The sequence below is a fragment of the Sturnira hondurensis genome, unplaced genomic scaffold, assembly GCF_014824575.4.
Source record: "Sturnira hondurensis isolate 20B ecotype Veracruz unplaced genomic scaffold, ASM1482457v3 Scaffold0015262, whole genome shotgun sequence".
In the NCBI taxonomy this organism is placed as follows: Eukaryota; Metazoa; Chordata; class Mammalia; order Chiroptera; family Phyllostomidae; genus Sturnira; species Sturnira hondurensis.
Window position 1 is genome coordinate 375,256 of NW_028087893.1, and position 12,887 is coordinate 388,142.

At 46.4% G+C, this 12,887-nt stretch overlaps 1 pseudogene; it reads left to right on the forward strand.

The window, feature by feature from the left end:
- Positions 1-11,674: 11,674 nt before the first annotated feature.
- On the forward strand, positions 11,675-11,782 carry LOC118999771 (uncharacterized; annotated as a pseudogene).
- Positions 11,783-12,887: the final 1,105 nt, after the last annotated feature.

Consider the following 12,887-nt stretch of genomic DNA (forward strand, 5'->3'; position numbering starts at 1 on the left):
TAAACCTCAGCCTGTAATTGAGCGAAAGCTTGTTTCTCTTGCCGCAGGACAGCCAATAAGGCGAGAGACAAGAAGTTGGGGCAAAGACAGCAACTTTATTTGGAAAGCCAGCAAGCTGAGAAGATGGCAGACCACAGCCCTGCAGAACCATCGTGAGAAAGTACAGAGTTTAGGCTTCTGGTAGGCCAGAGGAAAACGAGAGGGTTTGAGGTCGGGAGGCGAGTGACGAACGTGGACATCTGGGCATCGGCAAGGGTAGCGCACGCGTCTTTCCTCTCGGCTAACGAACTCCAGCTGCTGTGGTCCCAAGCCACGAGGTGCCTGCAAATCTTTTAATAAACAATCATTATTTTCGTACATGCCTTCCTTTCCTCCTTGGGGAGGCAGTCCCAAGCAGGGAGACCATTTCGGCCGTTCCCAGGACACAGGTTGGATTCCTTTAATGACTAGCATTTCTCCACGCAGAACCAGGCAGAAGCTGCTCACCGGCAGGTCAGGCTTGAACAAGGTGGGGTCGCAAAGACCAACTATGTATTTTGTTACAATTTCCCACTGTCAACTGGTCCATTCCACAGTCCTGTGCAATTAGGGATAAAAGGGCGTTGTCTCTCATCTGGCTACTTCCTGCTGATCAGGGTCGGCGAGGTGCGACGGTGGAATGGGACCCTTTGACCTGATCTATGAAACACGGCTTGGCGCCCCTCCCAAACACAGGGGTTTTAGAGTGATCATACGTGTCCCCCTGTGTGCCTTTGCAGGCTTAGCCTTGTTGGCACAGCACTTAATTACACAGTATAGAAATATTATAAACAACACGACCACGAGCAGGATCGCGAGACCTAACTTGAGGCCACCTAGGATGGAACGTACCCCATTCAGCTTCTGTTCGAAAAGGTCTTTGAACCAGTTTTTCACCCCCCCTACATTCTCTCCGCTCTGACGTTCCGAGGTTGGTTGGAGCCCAGGAGCCCGCTGCCTGACTGCCGCCCCCGGAGTCTCCACGGCGGAGGAGGCGTTGATATACACGCAGCAGGCGCCGCCAGCAACGAGACAGACTCCGCCTCGCTCAGCAAGCACAAAATCTAAAGCTGTGCGGTTGTGGAGCACGACTTTCGCAAGAGCACCCGGGGATGCGGGCAGCCCGGGGAGGGAGGCAGCTGTTTCGTTTGCAATAATAGCTAAGGTGTTTGATAGGTTCCTGAGCACGTGTCCATGAGCCGCCGCACCCCACCACGGGAGGAAGGCGTCGCCAAAGGAATAGCCCTCTCCAGCGGGGCCACCACGCGCAATCCCAGGGAGGAGTGTCGGGGCAGCTTCTGAAACGTTACGGACAGAGAATGGGGTTACCAAGGAGCCTAACAGGCAGGTTCCACCCACACGCCAACTGTCGAGACATGTGTAGGCCCACGCCTCGTCGTTGGACCCACAGACGAAAATGTAACCCGTGGGAGCACATAAGACTCCAGTCATATTCTGAAAATTAAGGCTGTCCCCTTGCGGAAGGTGGTTCAAGATGTCCTCTAACCAGGGGTCCGTGCGAGGCAGGGTCCCTGAGGGAGTCATGCGGCAACTCTGTAAGGGGGTGGGGGCGTCCTGCAGACGGGTGGCATCTCGGTCCCTCCAGGCTCTGCACAGTCTGGTGGGAGCATAGGCCGAGGACAGGTTTGCACATCGTTGTTGAATCAGAGGGAGAGAAACCGGGTCAGCGAAATAGGTCTGATACTGACACGCCGCAGCGGCTCTTCCGTCGGGCGTGAGCAGGTTAGCGCGCCCCCAGGATTCGGGCTCCGTACAGTTGTCCCCCGAAACCACGGCCACAAATCTCTCAGGTGGGGTGAGGAAGAAACAAGGAACAGGAAGTTCACGGTTAACCAGCCTCACCCGGTAAACAACCTTGGGAAGCTCCACGTCGTAGGTGACCTGGAAAGTCGGCATCTGAGAGAAATCTAAGACGGGCATGACGAGCGGATCGGATCGGCCCCGCTCGGAGGAAGGTTCGGGGTGGCAGACCCAGCAGCGGGACAAGGGGGCGGAGGAGGCTATGGACTGAGAGATCCTGACCAGGGAGTTGCCCCCCCACGCGAGGGCCAGTCCCCAGAAGAGGGGCAGGACACACCAGGCAGAGCAGACCCTCATTCTACTTATCTCTTTTATGGGACGGTCGCTGTAGGTCTTCCAGGGCTCCTGGAGCCCAGGGTTTATCTTCTTCCTGAGACGGGGTGACTTCTGGCGTCGCTGCTTTGGCTCCAAGGGAGGTGTCCACGGCCGCGGTCGGCCTAGCTTGACGGACGGGCGGGGGCTCCGCAGAAGCTGGATGGCCGGGACCGCCTGGCAGCCAGCTGCTGTTCAGGTCCCTGTCCTCTCGGGGTCGTCGGAAGGACTGGATCTCTCGGGCACAGGGGGAGCAGGGTCACATCGGCGAGACAGCAGACCTGCTGGAGGCAAACTCATGAACAGAGGTTCGTGGGGGGCCCGAGGTCTTAACCTGTGAATAGGTACCAGTGGCTAGATCTCGCAAAGCGTCGGTGAGCCACCTGCTGGGGCAGAGGCCTGGCATGGGCAGCAACACGGAACTTCACGGGGCCTTAATCTGAGCCTGCGTGGGTGCGCTCCTCGTCCCCAGTGGAGCAACTGCCGTGCTCAATCCCCAGACAAATGAGATTCCCGACATATTTTGGCCGTGCTGCCTTCTCAGGGTGGGATTCGTTTTCTGGTCTCCAGAAAGAACATCATTTCAGGTTGATGTGAGATGTTTTAGATGCCTGCTGAGGGACACTGGGACCGGCCACAAGCCCCTTGTCACTCCAAATGGAGGCACGATTTCTTGGAGCAGGGCCTTTACTACCTCAGAGGCCCGTTCCATTCAGGCGGGGCAGGCTTCCACCCGTCCTGAAAAGATGTCTGCAAACACTAGCAAGCACCTGAAACGTGCAGAGGCTCGAGCCATCTGAGTCAAGTCTCTCTGCCCGTCCCCAGGGGGCGCATCCCCTTTGCACTGCATCCCCACCTGCAGACCCTCAGCAGCAGGTGAGCACAGGTCACACAACCCTGACGAAGTTTCTGGACAGCCTTTTGTAAATCAGGCCCCATTACGCACATCGTACCTTTGGATCCACCTCAAGGGGGCGCCACCTGATGGGTGCTGCCCAGCACTCAGCAGTGTCTGGAATCAGGAAGCTTCCCTGTGCGTTACACATCTGGCCTGATCAAACGTAAATCCCTGTTCCCTGGCTCTTCCTCGGGCCGGCACTGAGATAAGTCAGTTTGAGCAGGAGAGATCCCACCATGGCTAGATTGCCTCCTTCTCTCGCTGCTTCTGTGTGGCCCGGGCAGCCAGCTGGTTTCCTCTGATGGCATGGGTTTCACCCCACCGCTGGCCAGGGCCATGTACAAGGGCCACTTGTGAGGGTTTGTGGCCTGCATCTCAGCAGAATGGCTCCATGGGCATGTACCACTAGAAAGGCTTACTGGGAATCTGTCTCTATAAGCAGGGGTGGGCAGAAGTAGGCTTACAGTGGTGAGTATGAGGAACGGAGTTTATCCCTGTATTATTGTTATAAGCATAACCTGCGTGCCTTGCTCCATGCAACTGCAAACCTACTTTCGCCCACCCGCGTGTTCACCTGCTTTCCTTCGGCCAGAAGGGCTCTTGTGAAGCCACCATCTTCGCCTTCCGTGCTGAACTCCCGGGGGTAAGGTTTCTGCCTCTAGAGTTCTTTGTAAAGTCACCACAGCGGACCCAGCAGGAGGCTTACCTTGGTGCATGAAGCTATGCCCACAGGTGAAGAGTTTCAACTCCGGTTCAGCTCACTCTGGTCAGTCGGGTCCGGCCGGCTGGAATGCCCACCTTGATGACGTGTTCTGGATTTGGTGAAGCCTCCTTCAGGAGCCCGGCAGCTGGGTTGAAAGCTGGTGTTATTTGTAGCTTTATGCTTTCCCACATGCTCCCTGACGTAAGCCAGTCATCTCCCCTTTCTTCCAATACGGAGAGGACACGTGAGGATGTCTGTGGAGGTGAGCTGCCCCAGGGTAAATTTCTAAGCAAGCAGCTGCCGCGCCTTGAAGGCAAGGGGGCCACCTTCTGCTGTGTGGTCCAGCTGCCCAGAGGGGGGAGCGCCTGGCTGTGGAATGTTGCCCGGAGTTCGTGTCAACATGCCAAGACTTACTGTGTGTCTCGTGGACACACAGGCTGCTGGAAGGACATATGGGTTGAAGGGCTTTTGTAATTTCAGCCCCTAGAGCTGGGGCTGAAATTAACTTGTCCTTTATTGTCAAAAGCTGTTTGGCATTCTTTAGTCCGAGCAAGCGATTCCAGACTCTGTCCTTTTAAAGCCTGAGAGAGGAGCTTTGCAATGAGTCCCTAATTTGGAATCCAAATTTGACAGAATGCTGCCATCCCCCCAAACTGCCCCCCCCCCAGTCATCTTCAAGTTTTGGGTGGGTTCGGGTCTGCAACTGGCCACTTCTGCCAGACAGTGGATCCCTTTGACCTTGGGACAAGGGCGAAACCCAGGTAAGTAGCTGGCTGTTTACGTATCCGGGCCTTTTTCTGAGGGACATTCAGCCAAATGATTCGAAGCCTTAATAGTACGTTGTAGGCATTTGTCATAAGTGGAGCTTGCCACCAATAAGTCATGCAGGTACTGAAGTGGAAGTCCTTTGCCTAAGATAAGGTCCCCATGAGCCTTCGGCAGCATCCCCCCAAATAAAGGGTATTAGTTTCAGGTACACAGCACAGTGGTTGCACGGTCAGACACTTCAGCGCGAGCCCCCCCTAATGTTTGCAGTGCCCACCTGGCACCATCCACAGTCGTCACAGTGTTGTTGCCTATATTCTCTGTGCTGTACTTCGCCTCCCCAGGACCACCAGGTAACTACCCATCTGTACTTCTGAATCCCTTCACCTTTTTCACCCAGCCCTCCGACCCCCACCCCTCTGGCAACCACCCGCCTGTTCTCTGCCTCGATGAGAAGGTGGGGGAACTTGCGAATCCCTGTGGCAAAACCACCGGACAACACTGCTGGGCTGCCCATGTGTTTCCGGGACTTGCGGTCCAAAAGCAAACAACGCTGGGATTCTTTGGCCATTGGCATGCAGGAAAATCCACCCTTCAAGTTTGGAAAACCACCCAAATTTCCCGGGATATTGGTGAGCAAAGCATGAGAAAGGCACCACAAGATGCAGGCCCTGAACTGTGCCATTTATAGATTTCAGTTACATAAATACTATGAACTTATGCTGAATGGGTATCTCGGGATTTCACCATTTTACTGCTGTGGCAAATAGACTTATCTAATATATTTCTAACAGTTATAACAAACGTATAAGGAAGCTATTGATCTTGTGACCAAGCTGATCACTTCAGATTCTTCCTTTTGTCATTAAATATCGATTGTTGTTCTATTACAGTTGTCCCCACTTTCCCCCTTTGCCCTCCTCCGCACAGCCCACCTGGACTCCCACAGTCAGTCCCCACCCCGTTGTCCGTGTCCGTGGGTCATTCACACATGTTCTTTGACTAGTCCCTTCCCCTTATTTTTTCAATTTATTAGTGTGAGTTTTACAAGAATACAATCATACTTTCTATAAAAAATTATAATTTTTGCAGGAACCTAAACAGCAAAACAAAGCAAACAAGCAAAATATAACCAAAGACACTGAAATAGAGAACAGGCTGACAGTGACCAGAGGGGAGAGGGGAGGGAATTTCAGGGGAAAAGGGGAAGGGTTTACAGGAACAAGCATAAAGGACACATGGACAACAACTAGATGGTGTGGAAATGGGAGGGAGGTGGGGAGGGTTGAGTGGGTGGGCTGGGATGGGAGTAAAAGACAGAAAACTGTATTTAAACAATTAAAATTTAAAAGAAAAAAGAATAAAAGAAAAATATATAATTTTGCTTCAAATTTCCGTTTTTAAAACTCTTTGTAAAACTTGTTGAGCCCTGGCTGGTGTGGCCCAGTGCTGGCCTGTGAACCAAAGGGTTGCTGGTTTGATTACATTTGTTGTTTTAGAGAGAGGAAGGGAGAGAGAGAGAAAGGGAGGGAGGAAGGAGGGGAGGGAGGGGGAGAGAGAGAGAGAAAGAGAGAGGGGGAGAGAGAGAGAGAGAGAGAGAGAAAGAGAGAGAGAGAGAGAGAGAGAGATCAGTTGCCTCCTGGAGGCGCCCTGACCAGGAACCGAACCTGTGACCTTTTGCTGCATGGACAAGCCTCCATCCAACTGTGCCTCACCAGCCAGGGCTCATTCCTTTTTATTTTGAAGATCTTTGTCACTTTAATGAAAGACAAAAACTCAATTTTAAATACTACAAATTTGCATCTAAATAATTCAAAAAGAACCTTAAAGAAAAAAGTCACCTAAGATGTAATTGGTATTATGTGTATTTTAAAGTTTTATGAGGTCATTTATTCCAAAGTGGTACAAAACTTATAATTTTCACCAGTTTTAAAACTGTTCTTTTTCTGTGTTTTCTTTTTCTTTTGCAACTTGACGTTTTTATTCTGTTTTCTTCTAACTTCTTTAATAAAGCTATTTGACAGTAGATTAGAATGTTGGTAGACATTTCTAAAATGGCAAGCAGTTTTCCTAAAACAAAATTAGCCTCTGGGCTTAACCTTGCAAACTGTAACATAAATATTGAAGTCAAAATAAAAACTTATCACCATAAAACTTAGGAACTAGGGAGAATTACATTTCTGAACAATCTAATGGGCTAGTTGCCTGAATCTACCCTTCACGGAAACCAATAACTATTCTTGATAAAATATAGAAAATATCTTCCAGGAAACATTAGGAGTTAGCATGAGAGTAAAACATTCTCAGGTCTAAGATAAGAAAAGAAAGCTGGCCTGTGGGTGTTTGCCTCTGGAAGAATAATAATCGCAGGTTCATTGGATGAATCTGAGCCCGTGGGCTCTTACCACCCTGTGGGTGTTACCCGCAAATCGTCTTACTGCCTTAAGAATTACAGAGAAAATGGACTCTTTAAGCCTGGGCACAAGGCTGGTAAAGGGAAAGATCACTGTTGATAATTTGCACCAAAATCTCTTTTTTCTCTCTTTTTAAAAAATCTTTATTGCATTTTTTTCATTACCTTTTATTTGCCTTATGCCCCCCTCCCCCCTGGCAATCACCATACAGTTATGCACACCCATGAGTCCTTTTTGCTCACTCCCTCTACCCCCTAACCACCCCCGCCCACCCCCCAACTAGCCACCATCCACAGAGAGCAAAATCCCTTTGGAAGACCAAATTGCAATGATTCTCATTGAGCAAACACTCAGGCTAAAGTTTCATTCAGAATGACTGAGAACCGTTAGTATGTCTGGGCATTGAAAAGAACAAATAAAAATTCTCTCTGGAAAGGACCTTTCCTTCTGAGTCCCCTAAGATGATTCAAAAATAAAGTTCTAAGAAAAATAAGCATCAAATTAAAAGTAATTGAACACTCCAGAGCACTGTAAAAAGGTATAGCAATCAACTGGACCAGACCAGACGTGGCCAACTATTCAAAGTGGAAAATCTAATTCATATACAAAAGCTCTGTAGTAAAAGACGAACAACATATATAAACAGCTAGGGAATTTGGGCAGAGAAATAGAAAACATTTCAATAGATAAAAATAAAATATACGATAACAGAGATAAAGAATAACTTCACCAGGCCCATCAGGAGATTGGATACACCTGAGGAAAAATAAGTGAACTTGAAGATGAATTGAAAAACTAAGAGAAAAATGAGTGTGTCGGGGGAGGGGCTCAGGGCGAGATATGGAACCACAAGACCAAGAATTGGGAGAAAGTATCAAATGGTCTAACATCCATGCAGTTGAAGACCTCAGAGCGTGAACAGAAGAAACAATTGAGAGCAAACACTGGGAAATTTTATTTTAAAAAGCCATCAACCACAGATCTAGAAAGCTCAAAGCCCTCAAAATTGTAAAAAATCATATTTAATCTGCCGGAATTTAGTATAAAAAGAAAACCTTACAGGAATCAAAAGGAAAAGAACAAGGACAGCGAACCCTCCGTTCTTGAACTCCGTTTGTTCTGGAAGGCCATCCGAGAAGCGATGTTCGAAAACCGAATCTGCTCTATTGCCTGAGAGATGCCTGACGGAGCATAAAGATGTCGGCGTGAAAGGGTCATCCAGTCAAGAACCGAAGTTCCGTTTGACAAGTGAGCCTTTTTTTCCGTGAACAACTTGGTCAAGAACCAAATTGTTTGAGATGGGGGATGGGTGAGAACCAAGGTAGAGGAACAAAGATAAGAATGGTAGTGTTACAGAACAGAGGTCCATGGGGGGGCAATTATTTGGCCCACCCAGGGTCGCCGAAAACTATTACAGAACATACACACACACAGGCTCGACTGTCTGCCGCCTTAGGAAAGACGTCTCTCATTGCCAGAGATTTGTGAAAAGGAAAGGAAAGGTTTATTTAAAACTGTACAGACTTAAAGTAGTGACGCGATGTCCCCATAAAAGTATCAAAGTACTTTAAGATAACCACAGACGCTCACAGCGCTTCCTTCTCCCCCCATCCTGACTCCGGGGTACCGTATCTCAGGAAAAGAAGCACACATCTGTGTTTCAGGCCGCTGGCACCGTCAGCTGTGTCACCGTCCAGGCAGGATCTCTAATTACTTCAAAGCCATGTGGCACCTTCTCTTGGCTTACTGGCAGAGTTCTTTCACGCTTCTTCCAGGCCAAGTCTCTCCTGCTTCCCAGGCCACGTGGCCAAAGGGAGCATCCCAAAGCTGAGTGGGACTCTTCTACCAAAGCTGCAGGGGTCTGCACTCTGGCCAGACCACGTGGATCTCTCATCTCCTCCAAGCTGCGGGGTGGGGGGGTCCCCACTCTGCCAAAGCCGAGTGGCAGTTCTCTGCGAAAGCCACATGGTGATTCTCTCCACCCCAGCTGTGAGGGGGACCCACTCTGGCCAAAAGCACATGGCTCTCCCCCTACACTGCCACAGCTGTGGGGTCCTCTCCCCTACCAAAGCTGCTCAGCTCGCTCTCCAATGGCTGCCGTGTCCGGGTTTAAATCCCCGCGCCAGTCCTCCTCTGCAGCCCCATTTCCAACTCCTCCCACAATCAGTTACACCTGCCAGCACTCCCGTATTATTCCAGCTTTACTGGGCTGCCATCTGGAGTCGGGGCAGGGGTGGCCCCATGTCCTGGACCCAATCTCCTCCAAGCTCCCACGCAGGCGCTGTAACTCGGGGGACCTGCCCCCCAGTTCCATCTTGGGGGGGAAGTGACTTCCATCCCTCTGGCTCCAAGCCTGGCCACAGCCATTTCACATATCCAAGTGACCCGCCAAAGGCTATAGATATGTTAAATGACCATGCCATGGATTAGCTGCAAGGCTGTGGCTGTACAAAACAGCCCTGCATGTTCCTGCTCCATGTGTCCCTTCCCCTAACTCACACCTGTGGGGGAAGGGGTGAGGACATCTTATATGTCTCTCCAATATTTCCTAGACACCTTGAGTTCTGGACCCCATTCCAAATCCCTTTTGGGGGCCCCCCTCTTGGCTGCACCCTGTATCAACAGCAGATCTCTCATCAGAAGCTAGGCAAGTCAATAATAAAAACTTAAGTCAGCAATCCACACTTGGTGAAAATATCTTTTTAAAAACCAGAGAAGTGGACTTTTCAAAAAAAGATAAAAGCCGGGCACCCATTACCATCACTGCTCCAAAGGAGATGTTAGAAGTTCAAGAAAAATGAATGTGAAATTAGAAAGAAACTCGATCTCTGGAAATGAGTATGTTTAAATGCCCTAAAAGGTAATTAATTACCTAAAGCAAACATAGGAGCAATGCACTGTGGGAGAGCAGCGAGCAGTGCCAACCTAAGAGAAAGACAACAGTCTGGCAGGGATGGAAGGCCCAGGCTGGATCGCTGACGAATTTCATCGAACCGTGAAAGAGGAATACTAATGTTACACAAACTCTTCAGGAAATCAGAAACACTTTAAGAGTCATTTTTTTTAACTACAACCAATAGAAAATATAAGAATACGATTTAACGTCTTTCACGAATATACATGTAACAAATCCTTAACACAATATTAGTAAATTTAATGCAGCAATATATAAAAAAAATGATAGTGCTTCATGATCAAGTGGGATTTTTCCTGACACTGTAAGGCTGGTTTAACATTCCAAAGTCAGCCAACAGGATTCATCATATTGGCAGATTAAAGAAAACCCGTGTGTTCAACTCAACGGACTCAGAGAAAGCATTGCCCAAATTCAACGTCCATTCATTATAAACACTCAGCAAATTAAGAACAGAGAAAACTTGCTTAATCTGATAAAGAACACCCTACAGTTAACATGATATTTAATGGAAAAGTATTGAATGCTTTCTAATATTGTAAATATGGTAAGGATGTCCTCTGTCATTACTTCTATTCAATGTCCTAGGCCAGTGTAATACAGCAAGAAAAATAAAAAGTATAGTTTGAGAAAAAAGAGATAAAACCATTTTTGTTCACTGATTATGACTACCTATGTAGAAAACCTCAAGGGATATAAAGAAATGCTACCAGGCCCTGGCTGGTGTGGCTCAGTGGATTGAGTGCCAGCCTACAAAGCAAAGGGTCACTGGTTCAGCTCCCAGTCAGGGCACATGCTTAGGTTGCAGGCCAGGTCCCCAGTAGGGGGTGCGCAAGAGGCAACCACACAGTGATGTTTCTCTCCCTCTCTTTCTCCCTCCCTTCCCCTCTCTAAAAATAAATAATTAAAATCTTTAAAAAAAAAGAAATGCTATCAGAATTGAATTTAGCAAGGTTTGAAAATACAAGACCAATATATCTAAATAAATAAATGTGTTAGTATGTACTAGTTATAAAATGTTTAAAATGTTTTAAAATATAAAGACAAAAACAGTGCCATTCCCAATGACACCAAAACACAAAATATACTTAGGTACAAATTAAAAACACACCTAAGATGAAAGGAGTTAAGAAGGCCTAAATAAATAAAGAGCTAGACCATGTTTATTCAGAAAACTCACTATTTTTAAGATGTTACTTCTCCCTCAACTAATCTATAGATTCAACGTATTACAATCAAATCCCAGCAAGAACTTTTTTAAGTGACACGCTTATTCTAAAATCTATGTGAAAACTCAAAGGAACTGGAATACACAAAACAATGCTGAAAAGAAGTCCTTGCAAGCCCTGGCCAGCATGGCCCTGTTGGCTAGAGGGACACAGCGACTCTATTTTTAGATAGAGTTGTTTTAGAGTCAGCTATCTGGGCTGGAGTGCCGCCCCGCAGCTGAAGGGTCGGGGCACATGCCGGGGTCGCAGTTTCCATCCCAGATCCCAGCGCATGTGGGAGGCAGCCAACCAATGTTTCTCTCTCTCCCTTCCTCTCTCTCTAGGAGCAATGAAGGAAAGCATCCTCAGGTGAGGACAAAAAATTAAAATAAAAAAAAATCATTGCAAGACTCACAATACTCACAATGATTTTCAAGACTTAATATAAACCTGTAGTAATCATCTCAGTGTGGTGTTGGTATAGGACAAACACAGTGATCAAAAAAAGAACAGAATGGAAAGCCCAGAAATAGACCCGCAGGGGATAAGAAGAACCTTAGATAAAATGGACCTAAATAAAGCCTAAGTTAAATTAATTGAAATTTTAAAATACCATTAACTATTGCTTCTTGGCCTTTTGGCTAAGATCAAGTGTAGTGTCTGTTCTCAGTTTAAAATACCATTAATTATAACATCAAAACATATGACATGTATTGGGGTAGACCTAACAAAATTATATTCAAGTACTGCACAATTTTAAAATATCGTAAAGACACTGACTGGTGCAGCTCAGTAGATTGAGCACAGGCCTGCAAACCAAAGGGTCCCCAGTTCAATTCCCAGTCAGGGCACATGCCTGGGGTTGCAGGCCAGATCCCCCGTTTGGGGTGTACAAGAGGCAACCACACATTGATGTTTCTCTTCCTCTTTCTCCCTCCCTTCCTCTCACTCTAAAAATAAATAAATAAAATCTTTAAAAAATAAAAATAAAAATCTTAGGATATTAAAGATGATATAAGTAATGGAAGAGGTATATCATGCTCACAGTTCTGAACACTAATAATTATTAAGACAAAATTTCTCTTCAATTTGCTGTGTAAATTTAAGAAAATATGCCAGTTTATCACACTTATTCATATAAAAAGCTGGCTCTTGAATTTATAGAAAAATGCAAAAGATCTAAAATAGCCTATACACATTTGTAAAGGAAGAATTAAGTTGTGGGGATTTTATTATCTTATTTCAAAACTTACAATAATACTATAGCAATATCGAGACTGCATAAAAATAGTTCTACAGATTAACTGAACATAATAGAAAGTTCAGAAATTCATTGCATATATATGGTCAACTAGTTTTTCTATGGTGTTTTCAAGATAATTCAGTGCATTAAGGAAAATATTCCCAGCAAATGATACTGGGCCAACTGATTATTTATATGTCGAAAATAAAATTTGACCTTTACCCTACCATGCATGAAAATTAACTTTAAATGTATTATAGATTTAACATAAAAGCTGTAAGTATAAAACTCCTAAAAGAAAACAGGACAAGACCAAGTTTCTTAGCTAGGAAACAAAATCAGACCATAAAAGACAAAGTAATTTTGCTCTTTTAAAGTCACCATCAGGAAATAAAATGACAAGACTAGCAAAAAAATTTTTGATATAAATATCTGTATATAAATTTCACCTCAGAAAAATGTATAAATATCTAAATAAACTTTGAAAAATAAAATAAGAATATATTGTTGAAAACAAGTCAAAATGCACAGCAGCCATAAGCTCTTAATGGGTAAGGAAATGAATGAAGTCAACATTTTCTAACACCACAG